Source organism: Triticum urartu, chromosome 1A (assembly GCF_056163025.1).
Source record: "Triticum urartu cultivar PI428250 chromosome 1A, HENAU_Tu73, whole genome shotgun sequence".
In the NCBI taxonomy this organism is placed as follows: domain Eukaryota; kingdom Viridiplantae; phylum Streptophyta; class Magnoliopsida; order Poales; family Poaceae; genus Triticum; species Triticum urartu.
The window spans coordinates 450140026-450147672 of NC_141873.1; the positions used below are offsets into that span (position 1 = coordinate 450140026).

Sequence of the window (7647 nt, forward strand, 5' to 3'; positions counted from 1 at the left end):
ACCACAGCACAAGAAAATAAACAATCCCAACCAATTTCTTGCTATTGCATCGCTCCACGTGTGGCCTTGTTTTTGAATGTTCAACGATCCATACTTCCTTCCCGACCCTTGTGCAAACCGACCCTTCTGCGTAGCTATTCAACCTATTTACCTGTAAAATTAATATTCATACATAAAAACAAAGTGAAAGATTGCAGTCATCACTATTTTTTCCTCACGTCCTGTTTAAGCTGCATTATTACCTTTTAATTTTTCTATTCGTACTGTTCTCCGGTACCAAAAAGTCTCCACTCAGACCTTTCCTTTCTGGAAATGGACTACGCAGATTCCGTGCCTTGTCCCGGGCTTCCCTGCACGCATTCTGTGTGCCTGGCTTGTGTCATGTTTGATTTTGGCGTAGATGCAAGACTTTGCTAAATGCTCCCTGCTGTCAGTGGGGTCGTTGGAATTGCTGGCGTCTGACATCTTCCTCCTAGGCTTGGAGTGCATTGTCCTGAGCCGTTTGATGTCCTCGATGGTGTTGTCGGTGTTGTCGGCCATTTCATTGACCTTGCCCTCTTCTCCAGCTGTTATTTCCTCTTTTCCTCTTCAATCCTCATCCTCTCTTGCACTTTTGGGTTATCCGGACAGTTTGTTTTCCTGTGACCCTTTTCTCGACAACGGCCGCACTTGGTTGCGGCTTTGAAGCCTTTTCCTTTCTTCTCAGAACCAGCTTTGATTCGATCTCCTTTTTTCGTACCCTTTGAGCCACTCATGGGAGGGTTCTTGAGAGTTTCGACAAGAATGCATGTGTCTGGTTCCTTGGCAAGTGCCGCCATGACTTTTCTTTTCATGTCTACCGTACACTCATGCAGCACAAGGTATGCCTTCTCTTTTCTGCATGCATTTGAACAGATATCCGACAACTCAGCGTAAGCGAGGCCGAATCTCATAGTTTCATCGTCATGTATGCTCATGCTATCACCTTGACTTGTAGACAGAACTTTTAGACTCTCTGATAGATTCCTGGTCCATCTGGGGATGACAAAGGATTTTGGAAGTTGATCGACCATGCCTGTTTGGTCCATCACCTTAAGCACATGGCAGCACTGAATGCCATCCCTACTCATTTTCTTGCAGCTGCAACTGTATATTTCTTTTTGCTCATCCACGTCTACCCTGAACTCAGACCTATCAAATTCCTCGCCGGGATAAGGTCTCCACACTTTATCTCCAGGATCAATAATCTTTTTAAAAAAATACTGCCTTCCCTTTGCCAGATCAGAGCACTTGAAGTAAGTCCGGTTCCATAGCTCCAGCAGGAATTTCCTGAAAATTTCATTCGTGTATACTTGACTTGCTTGTCTTTCAATCAGAAAACCCGTCTCTAGTGATGGCGTCTTCTCTTCTGTTCGGTATCTTTTCTTGTCAAGCGTGGCGAGGCAATTTGCTGAATCGTGTGATACGCTTCAACAAACCTTTTTATAGTGTCCGAGTGGTCGACGTAATTCTTCCACATAGAATTCGTGCTCTCACTTCGAGTGGTTGTTGACGAGAAAGGATAGAAACCGTCCTTGAAGTAGGTCGACCACCCAAAAAGTTCGAAGTTCCCATAGCGTGTTCAGATGTTTGTTGCCTTCCGCCTTGTGCAGAGAAATTGCTGCTTTCCAGGCACGCTCAAACTCGTCTTGATCTAGTGAGTTTTTGATGATTCGAAATATATCATCACACATCCCTGGGTGCTGCGCAAACACTACTGCGTTATTTTCCTTCAGGTTCTTCCTAATATGCCACCAGCAGAACCTGTGCCTCGTCCTCAGAAGAGCCTCCTTTATTGCAGTCTTCATCGCCTGGTCCTGGTCTGTTATTATGTATTTCGGCTCTTTACCTCCCATTGCCTCAACAAAAGTGCTTAGGAGCCACTTGAACGACCCTATTTTCTCATCTTTCAAAAGGCCTACCCCAAATAGGACGGTCGACCCGTGGTTGTCGACACCTATAATTGGTGCAAATGGCAAGCCATATATATTCGTAGAGAATGTGGTGTCAAAAGACATGAAATCTCCATATAGATCATAATTCATCTTACACAGGGAGTCTGTCCAGAACAGGCTGCGCACTACATTGTTCTCTATCTCTTCCACATGGTGGAATCCCGGCCTCCGCCTCTGCATATCAGCAAACAGTTTCATGGTGTCTGCGATATTAGTGCCGCGCTCTCCAGCCCTCTCCCGGCATGCAATGTTGCTTATGTCAATCGGGTCGAACATAATTTCTCGCCTCGATTTCCCCATGGCAGCAAAAATCTGCATAACCTTCCTTGGTTCTAACCTCGCCTTATGCAACACTTGTATAAAGAATTTCTCCTGAGGTGTCATCTTCTTATAGCATCTCATGAATTTCAGCATCCAATCAGATGGGTGAAGCTCGTGGTTGTGCTCTAGATGCACATTCTTCAGATACCATTTCCTCCTGTATGTATCCCTCTTGGATGTTATTTGGACTGGGCAACTTGTCCGGATCAAGCAGTTGCTCCTTCTCTCCTTAACATGTCTCTCAGTTGTTTTATTCTGCCCTTCCTTGGTGCACTGAAAAACCTGCTTGTCAAGCTGCTGATCATATGTCGATCTTCTGCTCGTTGATCGTTTGGCAGCAAAGCCAACCTTTCTAGCATATCTACAGAAAAAGAAAAAGCACTCATCCAATGATCCGAATACCATACCACCTTCTGGTTCGACAGCTTCGGTGACCTCCTGAATCGTTGGGTATATGAAATCTTTAAACATGTCATCCATTTCTTTCTCTACAATGGTCGGCGGCGCCATGATGATTCTGTCCACCGTGTCTTCGTTCGTCTGATCGCATTCACTTCTGACGACATTAGTCTCATCACCAGCCATAGGTCCACTTACAGCGGAGCTGCTGCTGCTCTGTTATTTGTCACGCGCAGCAGAATCGTTTCTGCATGCCACAACCAAATCCATAAATGAGTCTGCCTCTCCAATGTTGGATTGTGCAATGCTGCTCCCTGTTTCTCCGGCACTCGAGCAACCAAGGGACTGTGCTGCTTCTACCATGCAATCCGTGCTGGCACTGTACGCTACTTGCTGCTGTGAACGTTGCGTTTCCTTCGAAATGGATGGAGAACTATGACATTTCATTCCCTCGTCTGTTATCCCCTCCGCCAAATCCTGAACACATGGCAAGAAACAGAATTAGATATCCAGAGCAGCATATGCATTTTTTTTAATTTCTAAACAAAAGATTTATATGACTCATCAGGGCTCATCTGGTATACCAAAACCAGACCCGTGCCTCTTCAACGAGTATAAGTAGTACACCAGAGGCACTGTTCACATCACGAATGCAACCATGCTAGACACACATCTGCACAAAGAGGCACATATGTGCTTCTGTTTACACCATACAACCGGAGACGCACAATAACATCCTATATAAAAGAACAACTGCACATACAGCCGTACAAGACGGACAGCCGTCCTCCTGTTCTCCACTTTACCCTGTTCTCCCATAAAACTGTTTGTGTGTTGAATTGAAAAAGCATAGTTCCGACGTCACCTTTGTTTTCCCATGCCTCTCTTGTCCAGCAAATCTTGGCAACAACCTCCGTGCATTGGTGATTTCGCTGACGATTTTGAATGCCATCGGAGATCCTTTGGAAGGACCCCTCATGTTGAACGCCACAGGTGATCCTTTCAAAGGACCTTGCCTTATGTTTTCATCAATTCGTGGACTACCACGATACTTGCTTCCTTCCTCGTACACCTACGTGTGGAAGATACTGCAATTTAAATATACCAGATGAAAACAAAGAAAAAATTGCTCACAAAAAAATATACATTTGCTTTAAATGTTGTTGCACGTTCGTATATGCTGTCACCTGTATTGCTTTCTGATTCTGCTGTATGGTAGAGCTTATTGCTCCTATGTTTGATTTTGTCGTTAGGCTCTTCTTGCTTGTGCAAACCGTACCGAATCCTTGAACACCAATGCTTTTGTTGCCAATGATCCTTCTGCTTGCATCAAAGGAAATTCTGTTACCCTGCACCTCTTCATTATGACCGCCTACAAACGATGGGCCGTCACAACGCCCGCTCTGCGCCTTTGTGGGCATCTGTGCCTTCAAACCAAAAAATAATGAGATGCACGTGCGACCAAAGCTTGCACATACGTTAAAACCAGCGTTTGATATTTTTGTCGTTACCTGGACAATCTGCTTAGAGGAGTCTCTGCTGCTTAGAATGCTCCTCTTGGAAGGTGTCTATTGCACACCATGCTCCTGGTTGGGGAGTTTGCCAAGAACTTGTATCTCACTCTTGACTCCAATTATTCCAGCCCGCATGGCATGTGCGTGTTTGACAGCATCTGCATCCTTGATCTTCTTCTCGTTTTGTAGTAATTTTTTTTCTTCCACCTCTCGATACTCAACTGCAAAGTAGATGCACATGATAAACAGATATTACAGCATTCATCCAGGATATATAAATCATTTTTGTTGTTGTTAACGATCTACTATTTGGTGTTCTCAGTGGTGACACCTTGACAGCAAACGTCCCAGGAATAAAAGACCAAACACTAATGTTCAACTGCCTTACTATTACCTGCCTCCCAAATCCTTGCCGATGTCGTTCAAAGACCAACCGTCCCTGTTGTCCTGACCAGATGACGCACTCCTGAACATCTGCCCCGAAAAAGAGACGTAAAAAATATAAAGGTTATAAACCTGCAGTATCAGTGTTGAAACTTTTCGAAGTCGTTATCAACAGAGATATATTTTTAGTCCTATGTAATTAACAAATATAAATATATACATATATTAATTTTTCATTAAACTACAACCTCAACCAAAGTGAGATCCTCTCATGCTAATTTTCTTGTGCAACACTTAACACAAAGATAACCATGAAACCTAACAAAAGTAACAACCTTGTATTACAAGGACGAGAGGATACAAAACAAAAAACAAATTCAAATCAAAGCTACAGTGTAAGACTAAACAGTCTTATTCTATGAATCCCGACCACAAAAAATTCATTAACAAATTGAATCTCGTGTATCAGGAATCGCCACGCAAAAGGTGCGTTGATAAATTTTTTACTAACCTTTGATTGCCGAATCTTATGCACTGACTGTTCGGAAGTCACACCTTTCTAAATTGTGGGGGGATCTGCTTCACTGCAGTTTGTCAGCGATCCCCTTCAATGATTTTGAATCTCGGAGAGAGAGAAAAGAGAAAGAGAGAGGGAGAGAGAGAGAGAAAGAAAGAGAGAGGCTATTTCGTTTTTTTGCGTGCAGGATTAGAATAACCTGATAGGTGGGGTGAGTTTTGCGACGCATGAAAGATGAGCATGTTTTTTGGGCGTGAGGAGATGTGGTAGGTCAACTTCACTTGACCGTCCACGACACTGACAAGTGGGCTCTCAGTTACTAATTCCTCTAAGTCTCTCACTAACTTGTGGGGTCGGCCTTATATGTGTCCTACAAGGAGTACCTCCATCTGAGGTGTGAAAATGTGGTAGGTGGACTTCAAGCTCATACTGACATGTGGGCTCTCAAATAGTTCCTCCAAGTATTTGACTAACTTGTGGGGTCGTCGGCAGATGAGTTCCAGATCTCTCTCCATATAGCATCGGTGGCGACAGGCGAGCTCTCCAAAGGAAAGCCAATCCTGATCCCTCTGCAGAGTTCGCTCGTCACTGAAAAATTATCGGTCTCCTTCATCTCACTCGCCGTGGATCTCCTGTTCAGGTAATCCATTGCATTCTCGCCATGATTATGCCACCGATTCAACGTTTGAACAAAAAAAGTACCGGTGCTAGCAATTCTGCGGGCTGCGTACACACCGCATGTGCGCAACATAGCAGGTGGGGTGCGATTTGAATATCGGTTCCGCATCCAATTATCTTTAGCTGGTCCGTGCTCAAACTGTTGAACCGTCTTAACAGCAGAGGGGTTACGGATTTAAAATTAGGACTCAGCTAACCTCACTTTAACCATGCAAACTGCATGCTTGCACCGTGGTTTTGCTAACTTGAGTTATATCTCCAGCCATGCAAAACTTAAGCACTCGTCTTAGCTAACCAACTAGAGACAGGTAAAATAATTTGTATAGATCTGCAATCTATAGCAGATGTCCAAAGGATTTACGTCCGTTTTTGCAAAGCAGTTACTAACTCAGAGTTAGAACCCGTCTTAGCTAACCAGCCTGTTGATGATAGTCTCACATGGACTGCTAACAACTGTCTTACATAGCTGACCTGGTAACGATGATGTCTCATGACCTCTTATGTAGAGTTCGATGAGATGGATTCCACCCCACAGCTGTCGGAGACTCAGTCACAGTCTGTCGATGGCACGGAGATTGTCACCCAAGATTTCATGGTTCATGACCAACTAGAGACAGAGATACTAAGGATCGAGTTAAAACATGCAGCGCACAAAAAGCTTGTTGAAGAGTACAGGACAAAGAAGCAGCTTGCTGCCTCGAAGTAGGTGTTTTTTATCATGCATCTCGCGTGTGTCGTTGAAATTTCTTTGGAAATCAATGCCTCTCATTCTAGCTACATTTTTAATCACGGCTTAAATATTTATCTCTGTTTTGCCGACTCGGCGTTTATATGTAAGCTTCTGCCAGAAAAAGCATGTGGTTAAACAATAAATTTGCTAAAGGTCATTTCTTATCTCTGTCTGCAGAGCTGCTGCAATGGGTGAATACGAAGAAGAGTTCAGCACAAAACTTAGCTTCTAGAAATTCATTTCTGTCTGTGAAAAGCTAACAGAACCACAAAAACAGCTAGTCAGAGATATTGGTTTTGGGTACCTAGTAGATCTGTGCTGTCGCGAGCTTCCAAGGTGTTTCGTTCGCTAGCTTGTCCGCTATTTTGATTGCCCTTCCAGGTGTTTCATACTGCCTAGTGGATACAGATTCCTTATCAACTCGTACACCGTGCATCGGATCTTAGGAATTCCACTGGGCGGGCACATTATCCCTAGAAAATGCTTAGAAGCTTTTAGATGTCAGGTTAAGTCTGAAACTCGGTGTGCTGGGCATGCTCCAAACATCAGAGAGTTAACTGATCTAATAACCCCAGAGCTGACAGGAGAAGTGTTTCAACGGGTTTTCGTGATGTTTGCAACAGCGGTATTTCTATGCCCAACGACATATGACTGCGTTAGCCCCGACTATTTAGCCGCTCTAGAAGGACCAGCAAGTAACATATCATCATATGATTGGTCCAATGTTGTCACAGAGAAACTGGTGACATCACTCCAGACCTTCAAGGACAAAGGATTCACAGGCGCCCTGTGTGGCTGCCTCCTGATACCAGTGGTTCGTTCACTAACTTGTACACTTCTTTATACCCACAGGCAGATACAAGAACATGATTAAATTGTACCTCTTCCTCACTTGCAGATAACGTATTTTGAGTACCTGGATACGAAGATTATGGACCTGGAACCTGACACTCCTGCAAGACTTGTCATATGGGACACAGAGGCCGTTAAGAATTATGCTAACATAGACAGCCTGTCAACGGAGGACGAAATTTTTGGGAAACACACGGTAAGTCAACTTTTCATCATTTTCCTTTGGTGAACTTTTCGACTCAACATAATGACTTACCTACCATATATTAACTTAACTTG

At 43.9% G+C, this 7647-nt stretch overlaps 1 pseudogene; it reads right to left on the reverse strand.

Annotated features, from left to right (window-relative positions):
* Window positions 1-413: 413 nt before the first annotated feature.
* LOC125532899 (uncharacterized) lies at window positions 414-5497 on the reverse strand (annotated as a pseudogene).
* Window positions 5498-7647: the final 2150 nt, after the last annotated feature.